Raw genomic sequence first — 14,991 nt, 5'->3', positions numbered from 1 at the left:
CAAATCTAATTCTGATTATTCAGCTGGCACAGACTTGGATAATATTTTGTTTGATCTGGAAAAAACTATGCTACAAAAACAGCACCTGGTGGGATTCAACTATTTTGCAAAAATATGTTGCTAGATCAATGATCCCTAGAGGTCTGAGAATCAGGAAAATACCAACATATCCTTTTCCAGAGTCATTTATGACTGAATGGATTAAAATTCTTACGGATTATTCATTGCAACTAATGAAACTTATTATTAAAGAGGAAACTAATCAGGTCATTGAGTTGGAAAAATCAATTACAGAATATCATAATCCACTGAAGGATTTTGCTGGGAACCCTGAAGTCAGGGCCAAAATGATAAATTGCTGTATAGAATTAATAAAGAAGAGGAGAAGATTATTAGTATTAAGCATAGCAAATTTTCATGTGATTGTATTGATTATGAAACAAATAAAGTTTATAATTGGAAGTCTCCAAGAAAAATCAGACTTATTCTTAAGAACAAGAAGGGTCAATCTCCAAATAAAAGAGTGGAGTTTGTTACAGATCAGGAGACAGCTGGTGACACTACTGATCTCTCAGAAGTGGATACTAACCCCCGACCCCTCCATCTGCTGGAGTGCCCAATATAGGGGTACCGTCAGCGTCAAAAAACGGAGATGGCATAGGGCAGGGAAGAGGCACAGGGGGAGAGAAAAGATCCCCCAAGAGACAGTCACATCAGATATTAGACAAAGCTTTGTCTGAGGTGTCTAATTACTCCGTGATTAATCAGCAAATATATGTACTCACACTCCGATGAAAGTGTTGGAGAAAGGAATCAAGTTTGCACTCAGTGTTCGTGCCAATATGTGACAAACTATTAAAGATGTCGATAAGTTTGTCTGCTTGTTAGCAGTGAAAGAACACTTTCATTAATCTGTGGCGGCTTCTGCTCCTATGTCAGCATCTATGGCTGATCCGGTGTCTGAATTTCCTGTTATTCCACTATCTAGGACTTTGACTGAACAGATCGCACCTAAAACCTCGATGGACCTTGATACTAATCGGAGGATTGTAAAATCTATGGAACTAAAACCGATACAAACTCCTAATCCAGACTTTTATCCTGTCTCAGCAAGGGTCCCCGTCATGGACAGCTTTCAGGATGTGTTGGGGAAGGAAATAAGAGAGATCCTAACTACTGACATAGGAGCTGCAAACAATCTAACAAAAGCGGAAAAAAAGGCTTTAAAGGATTTATCGTGTGATCCTAAGGTTGTGACCAGCCTTGCGGATAGAGGGAGGCTCTCTGGTTATCTTGGATAATACCTTATATGAGAGAGAAATTCAGAGAAGCAGGAGGATCGGGAAGCAGTCAGCGTCCTTACTTCTCAGGAACCAGTACCAGGCTCTCACGCAGGAAAACGATGAAGAAATACATCAGGATAAGACTTTGCCAACAAACAGCAACCTTGTACGCCTTCAGAGTCCTCCTGGATGGAGAAAGAAAAATGTTGTGAAGAAGAAACGGAGAGTGGTGGTCATGGGGGATTCCCTGCTGAGAGGAACAGAGGCCGCTATCTGCAGACCGGATATAACTTCAAGAGAAATGTGCTGTCTTTCAGGTGCAAAAATTAAAGATGTGTCTGACAGGATATCAGGACTCTTCAGACCTACAGATGACTACCCATTCCTGCTACTACATGTGGGGACAAATGACACCGCAAGAAACGACCTGGAAACCATCTGCAGAGACTTTGAAGACTTAGGCAAGAAAGTGAAAGAACTGGGAGCGCAGGTGGTCTTCTCTTCCATCCTCCCAGTGGATGGCCATGGAACAAGGAGGTGGAATAAGATTCTGCAGGTGAACAACTGGCTACGTCGATGGTGCCGTCAGCAACGATTTGGATTTCTGGATCACGGAGTTAACTACTTATACGATGGACTACTTGCTAGAGATGGGGTGCACCTTACGAAGACTGGAAAGCATGTATTTGGATGTCACCTTGCTACACTTGTAAGGAGAGCTTTAAACTAGAACAACATGGGAAGGGAAGCAATAGACCAGAAAAAGCCATACACCTGACAAATGCTATTGAGAACTCTGCTATTAGAAGTGGAAAGGAAGAACAAAGACGAAAGAATCTAATTAATAAAAATATTGGAGAAAGAGAAACCAATCACAAACTAAAATGTTTCTATACTAATGCACAAAGCATGGGCAACAAACAAGGAGAATTGGAACTACTAACACAGGAAAAGAAATATGATGTCATTGGAATCACTGAAACTTGGTGGGACAATACACATGATTGGAATACAAGACTAGAAGGATACAACTTATTTGCAAGAAACAGACTTGATAAACGAGGAGGGGGTGTCGCATTGTATGTTAGAAACGCGTATATCTGCACAGAGATTGAAGCTTCAGAGACTGGAAGTTCTGTGGAAACTGTTTGGGTAAGAATACAAGGACAGAACAATGGAAAGGACACCATTGTAGGCATTTACTACAGGCCGCCTGTGCAAGCTGAAGATATGGATGAACTCTTTATGCATCAAATGGCCAAGTTCTCCAAAAAATATGACATAGTTGTCATGGGAGATTTCAACTATCCAGACATTTGTTGGGAATCTCTCTCAGGCAAAACTAACAGGTCAAGGAAATTCTTATCCTCTCTTGCTGACAACTTTATCTTCCAAAAGGTAAAGGAGAAAACAAGGGGAACTGCTACCTTGGATCTAATCCTTATAAGCAGGGAGGAAATGGTTGAGGAGGTAAAAGTGGCTGGGACCCTAGGAGGTAGCGACCATGCTATTTTAGAATTTTGGATAACTAGAGGCGGAAGACCTGTGAAGACTCAGACGTCAAGGTTAGATTTCAGAAAGGCAGATTTTAAGGGATTCAGAAAGAGAATTGGAGGGATCCAAAGGCTGGATATCCTTAAAGACAAAAATGTCCAGGAAGGATGGGAAATCTTGAAAAATGAAATTCTCAAAGCACAGTTGTTAACAATTCCGAAAAGAGGGAAGAATAGGAAGCATTTAAGGAAACCAGGATGGATGAACACAGAACTTAAGCACATGCTAAAAAGGAAGAAAGAAATGTTTATAAAATGGAAAGAGGGAGGCATATCTAAAGAAGAATATAATGCTGTCTGCAGAACTTGCAGGGCACAAATCAGATTATCTAAAGCTGAAAATGAATTGAGGCTTGCAAGAGATGTCAAAAGCAATAATAAAGGATTTTGGGGATATGTCAAAAGTAAAAGAAAAGTCAAAGATGCTATAGGATTTTTACAGGATGAAAATGATGAAATGGTGAGACAGGATGTTAAGAAGGCTGAACTTTTTAATTCCTATTTTGCATCTGTTTTCTCTCAGAAAGGAAATGTAACATCAACTGTTCTTCACTGTCCTATTAAGGGAATAGAAGAATCCAGGATATCTATAAACAGAAAGATAGTGAGGAAACACTTAGCTAACCTAAATGAATTCAAGTCTCCAGGTCCAGATGAATTACACCCCAGAGTACTGAAGGAGATAGCAGAAGAAATTTTTGAACCCCTCTCCATAATCTTTGAAAATTCTTGGAGAACAGGAGAAGTGCCAGAAGACTAGAGAAGAGCAAATGTTGTTCCTATCTTCAAAAAGGGGAAGAAGGTGGACCCAGGCAACTATAGGCCGGTGAGTGTGACTTCTATACCAGGAAAGATCTTTGAACAAATTATTAAACAACATGTATGTCAATACCTGGATAAGAATGAGGTGATTAAACAGAGTCAGCATGGGTTTGTAACTAATAAGTCATGTCAGACTAACTTAATTTCCTTCTATGACGGTATCACTGATTGGGTGGATCAAGGAAATGCTGTAGATATAGTATATCTTGACTTCAGCAAAGCATTTGACAAAGTCTCTCATACAATCCTTATTGAAAAAATGACTAAGTATGGAATGGACAAGGTAACTGTTAGGTGGATTCATAACTGGCTTAGTGATCGGACCCAAAGAGTGGTCGTAAATGGCTGCACATCCAGTTGGAAGAATGTCTCAAGTGGGGTACCACAGGGCTCTGTCCTGGGCCCTGTATTGTTCAACATCTTTATCAACGATTTAGATGAAGGAATTGAGGGTAAACTGATTAAATTTGCTGATGACACAAAGCTAGGAGGGATAGCTAATACTAGAGAAGAGAGAGAGAGGATTCAAAAAGATTTAAATAAACTGGAGAAGTGAGCAGCAACTAACAGAATGGTTTTTAACAGGGAGAAATGCAAAGTACTACATCTGGGCAATAAAAATGAAAAAAGCATATACAGAATGGGAGGAAAAGGGCTAAGTGACAGCACATGTGAAAAAGACTTGGGTATACTAATAGATCACAGACTGAATATGAGTCAACAGTGTGATGCAGCAGCAAAAAAGGCAAATGCAATTCTAGGATGTATTAACAGAAGCATACAGTCTAGATCACGTGAAGTCATTATTTCCCTCTACTCCTCTTTGGTCAGACCTCATCTGGAATATTGTGTCCAGTTTTGGGCACCACATTTTAAAAAAGACATTAACAAACTGGAGCAAGTTCAGAAAAGAGCGACCAGAATGGTGACCGGTCTGCAAACCCTGTCTTATGAGGAAAGGTTGCAGGATTTGGGAATGTTTAGTTTGCAAAAGAGAAGACTGAGAGGAGACTTAATAGCTGTCTACAAATATCTAAAGGGCTGTCATATTGTAGAAGGATCAACTTTATTCTCATTTGCACAAGGAAAGACTAGAAGCAATGGGATGAAACTGAATGGGAGGAGACACAGATTAGATATTAGAAAAAACTTTTTGACAGTTAGAGTGATCAATGAGTGGAACAGGCTGCCACGAGAAGTGGTGAGTTCTCCTTCAATGGAAGTCTTCAAACAGACGCTGGACAGACATCTAACTGGGATGATTTAGCGAATCCTGCTTTGAGCAGGGGGTTGGACCAGATGGCCCAGGAGGTCCCTTCCAACTCTACGATTCTATGATTCTATGATTCTATGAGTATGCTATCAGATTGTAATACTTACAGAAAGTTGGGCGCTGATCCTACATCAGAAATTAATGGGAAATTGAGATGTTTATTAGGTGAAGGGGAAGCTTTGGGCATTTTTCACAGAAAAATGATTGACTATCTTGTGTCTAAAAACCCTGTGTGTGCTATTTTTCATGGCCTACCTAAGGTGCATAAAGAGGTATTTCCCCCTGCCTTCCGTCCTAGTGTGGCGGGCATAGGATCTTGCACAGAGAGACTATCTACCTGGCTGGATGAGATTCTGCAGCCATTTGTTAAGAGAACAGTGGGTTATATCAAAGACACGAAACACTTATTACAAGCACTGTCAAATGTGCCTTGGTCCAAAGATTCGATTTGGGTTACCTGTGATGTTGAAGCCCTATATTCCCATATTCCCCACCATTTAGCCACTTGGAACACTTGGGGGATCTTAAGGCTTCCCACACGGAGTACATTCTACAGGTTGCAGACTTTCTGCTTAAACATCACTTTTTTAGTTTTAATAAGCAGTTTTATATTCAGGTGTGTGGTTGCCCTATGGGATCATCTTTTTCACCATCTTTGGTGAATTTATATATGCCATGGTGGGAAGAGACTTATATTCATTCGTCATTTAACCCTTTCTGTGACAAAATTTGCTGGTACGCCAGATACTTAGATGATTTGGTGATTATCTGGCGTACTAACTCACAACATGATGTACAGATGTCTTGTGTGGATAAAGATATCTGAATGATAACCCCCTAAATTTGAAATTCAAGGTGGATATTCATAAAAATTCTGCTCCTTTTTTGGATGTTTTTCTACATGGAGATGATCAGACAGGTTTGATCACCACTGCTTTATATAGAAAATGTCAGGAACACCGCACTGCACTTGCTCACTGAGCCAGGGCGCGTGTCCTGAGTACAAAGACTGTGCACAAAGATACCTGCGGAGCGAGCAGCAGTGGTGACAATGCATGCTCCAGGACCTGAATCACGTGACTGCTGGGGGCGTGGCCTAAGCTCCACAGAGCTAGGAGCTGCAGGGAAACTCCTAGAAGGGTAACTACAGGACAATGTTACCAAGGAGCATAGACAGAGACAGACACCAGATCAAGCCGGGTCAAAGCACGAGATAGCAGGACAGTACCAAAGGGCTTAGACAGAAAGAATAGTCAGGACGTAGCAATAGATCAGAAAACCAGAACAGGTATTAGACGGTACAATAGGGGTAAACTGTAACGGAGTAACGATAGCCAAGCCAGGAGGTCAGAACCAGAAAAGACAATGGTACCAAAACGAGAGATGGAGTACAGAGTGAAGGAACAAGCCGGGTCATACACGGGAAGCAAACAAACAATGCAGAGTACACACACACCAGGGGTCAGACACACCAGAATAGCAGTATAACTGACAGAGAATGCCAGTATGGAGTGAGCATAAATACCCCTCCCAGATCCAAAGAGAGGCCGGCAATGTTAACCCTGTCAGAACAGGACATTAACCATGTCCTAACCATGACAGTACCCCCCTCTTAATGGGGGGCCACCGGACCCCCAGGTTTCTCAGGGTACCTGGCATGAAAAGCCCGCACCAGTCGATCAGCGTGCACCGAACTGGCCGGAACCCACGATCGATCCTCAACGGAATATCCCTTCCAATGGATAAGGTACTGAAGTCTCCGGCACACCCACCGCGAATCAATGATGCGCCCTACCTCGTACTCCAGTTGACCCTCTACCAACACTGGTGGAGCCACAGATGAGGGATCTTCTCTAACTGTCCCCACAGGTTTTAATAGGGACCTGTGGAAGACGTTAGAGATTTTGAAGGAGGTGGGCAACTGTAATCTGTATGCCACCGGGTTGATCACCTCTACAATCTTGTATGGGCCAATAAATTTGGGGCCCAACTTCATAGAGGGTATTTTAAGTTTGATGTTACGAGTGGACAACCAGACTTTTTCTCCCACTGTCAACGCAGGAACCACCCCCCTCCTCCTGTCTGCAAAATGTTTGAACTTCTTCTGGGATTTGGAGATGTTCCCCTGTACCTCCTTCCAGAGGGTTTTTAATTGTTGTATCATCCCCTCGGCACCAGGGCAATCTGAATCCATACGGGAAAATTCCCCAAACTGCGGAACAAACCCATAATTGACCAGAAAGGGAGGCTTTCCGGTAGACTGATTAACCCGACAGTTGAATGCAAATTCTGCCATGGGCAATACCTCACACCAGTCTTCCTGTTTGGAGGAGGCCAGGCATCTCAGAATCTGCTCCAATGACTGGTTGGTGCATTCCGTTTGTCTGTTAGATTCCGGGTGATAGGCAGAGGAGAATGACAACGTGACCCCCAACTTCATACAAAACGCTCTCCAAAACCTGGCCACAAATTGCACACCCCTGTCCGACACCACGTTCACAGGCACTCCATGCAGTCGAACAATGTGCTGTATAAACAAACGAGCCAAGGTTTCAGCAGATGGTAACGCAGGTAATGGCACAAAGTGGGCTTGCTTAGAAAATCTATCAACCACTACCCATACCACTGAGTTGCCCTTGGAAGGTGGAAGGTTAGTGATAAAGTCCATGGACAGGTGTGTCCATGGTTTATCCGGAATTGGCAAAGGCACCAATTCCCCGGCCGGCCGGACCTGAGAGCTTTTAGAGCGCGCGCACACCCCACAAGTATTCACAAACCTTTTTATATCAGTACCCATAGAGGGCCACCAAAAACCCCTAGCTACTGCCCCCGGGTAGCTGCAATACCAGGGTGTGCACTTAACATAGAGTCATGAAATTCTTGGAGGAGTGTTGGACGGAATTGTTCGGGTACAAACAATTTACCTGGGGGTTTATTCCTGGGAGCTTGTGCTTGTGCTTCCAGAATCTCTCTCTGTAACTCAGAGGAGATTTCGGCTACAACCACTCCCGGTTGAAGAATGGAGGAAGGAGGTTCTGGAGGGGACACAGAATCAAAACTTCGGGATAAGGCATCTGCCTTTACATTTTTAGACCCTGGTCGGAACGTGATGGTAAATTGAAATCGAGAAAAAAAAAGTGCCCACCGAGCCTGTCTGGAGGTCAATCTCTTAGCAGACTCGATATAGGCCAGGTTTTTATGATCAGTGACGACCGTAATGGGATGAGCGGCCCCCTCCAAAAAATGCCTCCATTCTTCAAAGGCCAATTTAACTGCTAACAGTTCCCTGTTACCGACATCATAGTTTCTCTCGGCCGACGAGAACTTCTTAGAGAAAAAGGCACAGGGTTTGAGGTTAGTCAGGGTAGAGGGACCCTGTGACAATACTGCCCCCACCCCCACCTCCGAAGCGTCGACTTTGACGATAAAAGGTCTTGACGAATCGGGTTGTACCAACACAGGGGCTGTAGTAAAACACTTCTTTAATGCCAGGAAGGAATTTTTTGCGGCCACAGACCAACTTTTTACATCTGCCCCTTTAAGAGTGAGGTCCGTCAAGGGTTTTACCACCTGCGAGAACCCTTTAATGAACTTCCTATAATAATTAGCGAAGCCCAGAAATCGCTGCAACCCCTTCAGGTCATGAGGCTGCACCCAATCTGTAATGGCCTGAACCTGCCCTGGATCCATGCGGAATCCCTCCCCGGATACAATTACACCCAGAAAAGACAGTTCTTGCATAAAAAATGAGCACTTCTCCAGCTTAGCATACAAATGGTTCTCCCGGAGTCTCATAAGCACCGTACGCAGATGATGCAAGTGTGACTGACTGTCCTCAGAGTAAATCAAGATGTCATCCAGGTAAATGACTACATAATGTCCAATCAAGTCAGAAAAAACAACATTAATAAAGTTCTGAAAAACCGCAGGAGCATTAGTGAGGCCGAAGGGCATAACCAGGTTTTCAAACAGCCCCTCAGTTGTCAGGAATGCTGTTTTCCATTCGTCCCCCTCCCGGATCCTCTATAAGGTTATAAGCCCCTCGTAGATCGAGCTTAGAAAACCATTTGGCCCCCGTGAGTTGATTGCATAGATCAGGAATCAACGGGAGAGGGTACGTGTTCTTAACAGTAATTTTGTTCAGTTCTTGAAAGTCGAGGCACGGTCGCAACCCACCATCTTTTTTCTTTACAAAGAAAAACCCCGCTGCCACAGGTGAGACCGAGGGCCGAATATGCCCCTTGCGAAGGCTTTCTTTAATGTACTCTTTAATAGCTTGGCGCTCAGGCCTGGACAAACTAAACAAACGAGCCTTGGGTAATTTGGCTCCAGGTACTAAATCGATAGCACAATCATATGGTCTATGTGGTGGGAGCGCCTCGGCCTCGCTTTCGGAAAACACATCTTTAAGGTCTCTCAGGTACTCCGGAATACCCTCCAGACCGACAGATGACACAGATACAGATTTTATCGGATTGACAAAAGGAACCGGGTTACAACACAGACCATTATCATTACATCCCCAACGGGTGATCTTCCCCTTCACCCAATCAATAAGAGGATTGTGGCGTTGCAACCAGGGCATTCCCAATACCAGTCCTGCAGGCAGATTATTCATAATGAAACAACTTAAATTTTCCACATGAGTGGAACCCACTTTCATAGAAAAAACTTCAGACATAAATCAAATTCCATCCCGGGTAAGAGGGGATGAATCCACAGCCACAATTTTAACAGGGTCTTTTAACCTGACTGTCCCTATCTTATTAAGAGTCACAACTTGGGCATCAATCAGATTAATGGAGGAACCACAGTCAACAAAGGTGGTGGTCATAACAGGACCGCCAGCAATTTCCAATTCAACCTGGAGGACCATTTTTATACGTGAGAAAAAATGTACCTGGGAGTCTGGACAACCTCCTCGATTGTTGCCCAGACTCAGTCGTTTCTCTGAAGGTTTCTCTGAAGAAGGGCAGGAGGGACAATTCTTTTTCCAATGTCCAGAGGCTCCACAGTAAAAATATAGTAGGTTGTCTCTGCGGTGCCTTCTCTCTTTCTCCTTAACCGAGACTGACCCAACGTTCATGGGCTCAGATACGGGTGAAGTGTCACACAATTTGGGGTACAAGGGAGACTCTTGTTGCATCATTCCTCTAGCACGGAGTCTCCGGTCCATACGGACCGCCTGCATCATGGCGTCCTCCAGGGTATCAGGAGGCGGATGTAATGCCAGAGCGTCCTGCAGATGGTCAGAAAGGCCCCTGCGAAACAACCCCCTCAGGGCGGCGTCATTCCAGGATACTTCGGCGGTCCAACGTCTAAACTCTGAGCAGAACCATTCAGCAGAGTGCCTTCCCTGTGTCACACTCATCACCATATCCTCTGCCAGATGCACTCTATCAGGCTCGTCATAAATGTGCCCCAGAGCCTCAAAGAACAAGTTCACTGACATAAGTTCAGGAGCAGAGGAAGACAGAGAGAAAGCCCATGCTTGCGGAGCCCCCCGAAGTAGGGAAATAATGACCCCCACCCTCTGGAACTCATCCCCGGAGGAGCGGGGCCTTAGAGAAAAAAAAAGCTTGCATCCTTCTCTGAAAGACCTGAACTCCTTTTTATCCCCTGAGAAGGGATCGGGCAATTTGACTGGAGATTCGGGGGACGCTAATGACACATCCCTACCCCCAGAACTAGAAGCCCCTGCATCGACAGCCCCCTGCACAGTAACCACCAACTGTTGCTGGGTATGGGCCATTGTGTGCTGTTCCACATTGAGTTTATGGAACATTTGGGTCAGGTGCTTGACCTGATCAGCCAAGGCTTGTATGTGATCCATGAGGATAACACACACTTTTTTTTTTTTCCTTCAGAGGAAAAAAAAACTGAAACGGTCAGTTAAAATGTCAGGAACACCGCACTGCACTTGCTCACTGAGCCAGGGCGCGTGTCCTGAGTACAAAGACTGTGCACAAAGATACCTGCGGAGCGAGCAGCAGTGGTGACAATGCATGCTCCAGGACCTGAATCACGTGACTGCTGGGGGCGTGGCCTAAGCTCCACAGAGCTAGGAGCTGCAGGGGAACTCCTAGAAGGGTAACTACAGGACAATGTTACCAAGGAGCATAGACAGAGACAGACACCAGATCAAGCCGGGTCAAAGCACGAGATAGCAGGACAGTACCAAAGGGCTTAGACAGAAAGAATAGTCAGGACGTAGCAATAGATCAGAAAACCAGAACAGGTATTAGACGGTACAATAGGGGTAAACTGTAACGGAGTAACGATAGCCAAGCCAGGAGGTCAGAACCAGAAAAGACAATGGTACCAAAAACGAGAGACGGAGTACAGAGTGAAGGAACAAGCCGGGTCATACACGGGAAGCAAACAAACAATGCAGAGTACACACACACCAGGGGTCAGACACACCAGAATAGCAGTATAACTGACAGAGAATGCCAGTATGGAGTGAGCATAAATACCCCTCCCAGATCCAAAGAGAGGCCGGCAATGTTAACCCTGTCAGAACAGGACATTAACCATGTCCTAACCATGACAGAAAACCTACAAGCGGTAATTCTACATTACATGCTACCAGTTCACACACGGCTAATACCATCCGCAATTTACCTACTGGAGAATTTGTGAGGGCACGTAGATTGTGTTCGACTGAAATCTCCTTCCATTCAGAATGTGGAGTTATATTTGATAGGTTGAAGCAGAGCGGGTCCTCTAATAAATCTCTTAAGAGGGCTTTATTTATTTCTACTAAAAAATCAAGATCAGATTTGTTGAGGGATAATGAACCAGGATTAGATGATAAAAATCAGCTTACAGTCTCTACCCCATATAGTCTGGATTTTATTAACATAAAAAAGGCTTTTCTTAAAAATATACCTATGTTGGAACAGGATCCAATTCTGAAAGAAATTCTGTCAAATGGTGTGAACGTTGTAGCTTGAAAATCCACAAATTTGGGCAATTTGCTATCACCAAGTTTGTAGATCACCCCTAGAAGCAGAAATATGTGGCTCAGCACAGTGGGCTCATTTAGGTGTGGTACCTCCAGATGTAATCTGTGCAGGTATATGGCTAATTGTAAAGAGTTTTCAGCTAATAATGGTAAAATTTATAAGATAAAAACATTTATAAACTGTTCAACAACTTATGTCGTGTATTTAGCCAGCTGTGAAGCATGCAGCAAAAATTATGTTGGCTGTACATCACGTAAGTTGAAGAAACAATTAGCTGAACATATTTCTGCTTCTGCCCCTGTGCAGACTACTGATCTCTATAGCAATAAAAGACCTAGCTCTGGTTTATCAAAACAGTTCTCAGAAGTGCATGGAGGTGATTTGTCTACGTTGTCCGTGAGGGGCATAGAGAGAATTAACAGAGTGAAGTGAGGTGGTGATTGGTTTGCTGCACTATTATCAGCTGAGGCTAAATGGATCCTGCTTCTTGATGCTCGTGCACCGAAGGGTTTAAATTATAGATCAGATTTGCAATATATAATGTAATATGTTTTGTTTTTTTTTTGCAATACTCATCTATTTACGTCTATTGTGATTTATGGTTTATTGCTGTTTTGCATGTATTCATTTATGTCTGCAAACATATATTTCTTATTTATATGTTAGCTTTGCTTAGCAACATTAATTGCTGAGGTCTGAATAAGGTGGAGCTAATTAATTACCTGAAACTGGGTGTTCACTCTGCAGTCTCCTCATGTATTCATTGATTTAAGCTTCCTCGTTTTGATAAGATATATCTATGGCTAAGGACATGTAATATCTGTCTGAAACGCGTAAGTAGCCTTGCCTGTCATGGTGGCTTATTAATATGATTTTAAAAACTTCCCAATAAATGTGAGTTTTGTCTTTTTTCACTAATTTTGGTGCTGGAGACCCCTCTTTTTTTCCTTTGGATTTCACTTACTGTAGCACTTACTGTAATGCTTCTTCCCTGCTTGCTGTCCATGTGGTACTGATGCTACACACGGTTGTCACACGTGTGCCACAAGTATTACACACATGGACATCTCCGGTACCAGAAATATCAGGACGTGTGAAACCGGCCTTATACAGAGTTCTCTTTAAATGACGAATATTTCTTCTTGAAACTCATCTGACAGAAAATATTGGTGCTTAGGATAGTATAGATTGTGAAGTCTCCGAGACCCACATGCTAATTACACCAGAGAGGTTTCACCACTAGTTACTCATTTATTACTGATGGAGACTGTGGAGTTTGATCATTTCAGTAGTTCCTAATCAGGTCCCATTATTAATATCTGACGTGTGTCACTTTATGTGGTGGTAAGTTTGGAATTCTTCACAAAGGATAATAGAAAACAAATGGATCTTACAAATTATTTTCCAGCTACGCACTATACCCTACATACGATTGTACTCTACTGTCTGGGCACATGGCAGTGTTCAGAAGGGAAGGAGCGCCATTTAGCTTTTTGAATGCAGATCTTGCTGGAATAGTTTGCAGACACAATGTATTAGGTGCACTGTTCATGGTCACCTGGCAGCTCAAAAGATGTCCACCATGAACATGCTTGGCTCTATCTTCTCTGCTTTCCATATCCCAAGGATTGCCTAGCTCATCGCCCTTTAACACCCTTACATGGAATCTGGACTTACACTGGGACCCCTAGGCTTGGACCATGGTGTTACCTGCTATTCTGTGGTGTTAGATGGCGAGAAGAATAGTCAGGTAGCTGGGTCAGAACCAGAAGGACAGAATACAGAATCAGAAGACACAAGAGTAGTCAGTAAACGGGCCACGGTCACAGCAGGAAACAAATACACAAGCCACAAGCTGAGCACAGAGGACTGAACCAGAGGAGAACAGCGCTGTATCTGGCAGATTCTGGCCATGTGCTTTGCGTTTTAGGAGGGTGTGGTACTTTCCAATTGGCTGAAGTAGTGAGCAAATTACTCCAGCTGGACAGCAGGAACAGATCCCAGATGAGATTGGACACACCATATGCAGAAGCCCTAATATAACTAAATGACAGAAAACCAGAATAGTAGAAATCCCCATAAAGTGATTCCATTTCATAAATTAATTCACTGAGGGCTATAATCCTTAGGAGGAGTGAATATTTTGACTCCACAGCCACTTTCTGGGAATTAACACGCAGTGGATGTTGGAGAATGAAAATTACACATTTGCCATTTTCTTACCCAGCACATAGTGCCCAGATTGTGCTCCAGGAGACACCGCAAATTAAGTGGATTCTCCTCACTATAATATTGTTAAATACAGGGATCCTAAATGTTGTTTGCGCACACTGCAAGACTCCGAAGTGAGAGCGGATTTTGCTGGATTGGTTTATAGAAACTTTGTTGCTTTTCAGCAGCCTTTGAGCCACTAATAGTGTGGGAACCTCTGTTTTTTCCAATGACAGATGATGGACCTGAGTGGGGACTTGTTTTTGTGAGATGAGAATTGGTATCACTTTCGCCTACATAACATTGATTGGTTTCTTTTTATTCGATATTTGGGAGGCAGAATGAACAAACAGTTGAACACCACACACTACTGGTTCATCCAACAAGGTTTTCTATTAGACTGTGAACTGTCATTGACTTGGTAAATAATTTAAGCTTTTACATAGCTTGCCATTTTTATGGACAGTTTAAGTAGAAATGCTCAAAAATATAAAACTCAAGGATATTTTATTAAAACATAATTGTTTTTATCTTAGCAGAAGACTGTACCAGGAGATCAGAGGGACAGCTGACATCTTCAATTTTTAAATCTGATGATCTTGAGATCCTACAAGATACAACTGAAGTGATTGCTATTACTCCAGATATACCATCATCCATTCGCAGCAAAGATCTGTCATCTGATCCTATGAAACAGGTCCCATCTTCTGATTCATTACTGACTAATAAGGGAAATCAATGTCACAAAAGAGGCAATAAAAAGCAAACTGCTGCTAAAGCAAAGAAGTCATTCCCATGTTCAGAATGTGGGAAATGTTGTGCATATAAATCACATTTTGTTATCCACCAAAGAACTCACACAGGTGAGAAGCCCTTTTCCT

The sequence above is a fragment of the Dendrobates tinctorius genome, unplaced genomic scaffold (assembly GCF_039654945.1).
Source record: "Dendrobates tinctorius isolate UK_male_01 unplaced genomic scaffold, ASM3965494v1 ptg000404l, whole genome shotgun sequence".
NCBI classification, from domain to species: domain Eukaryota; kingdom Metazoa; phylum Chordata; class Amphibia; order Anura; family Dendrobatidae; genus Dendrobates; species Dendrobates tinctorius.
Note: the sequence above shows the minus strand (reverse complement) of the source record.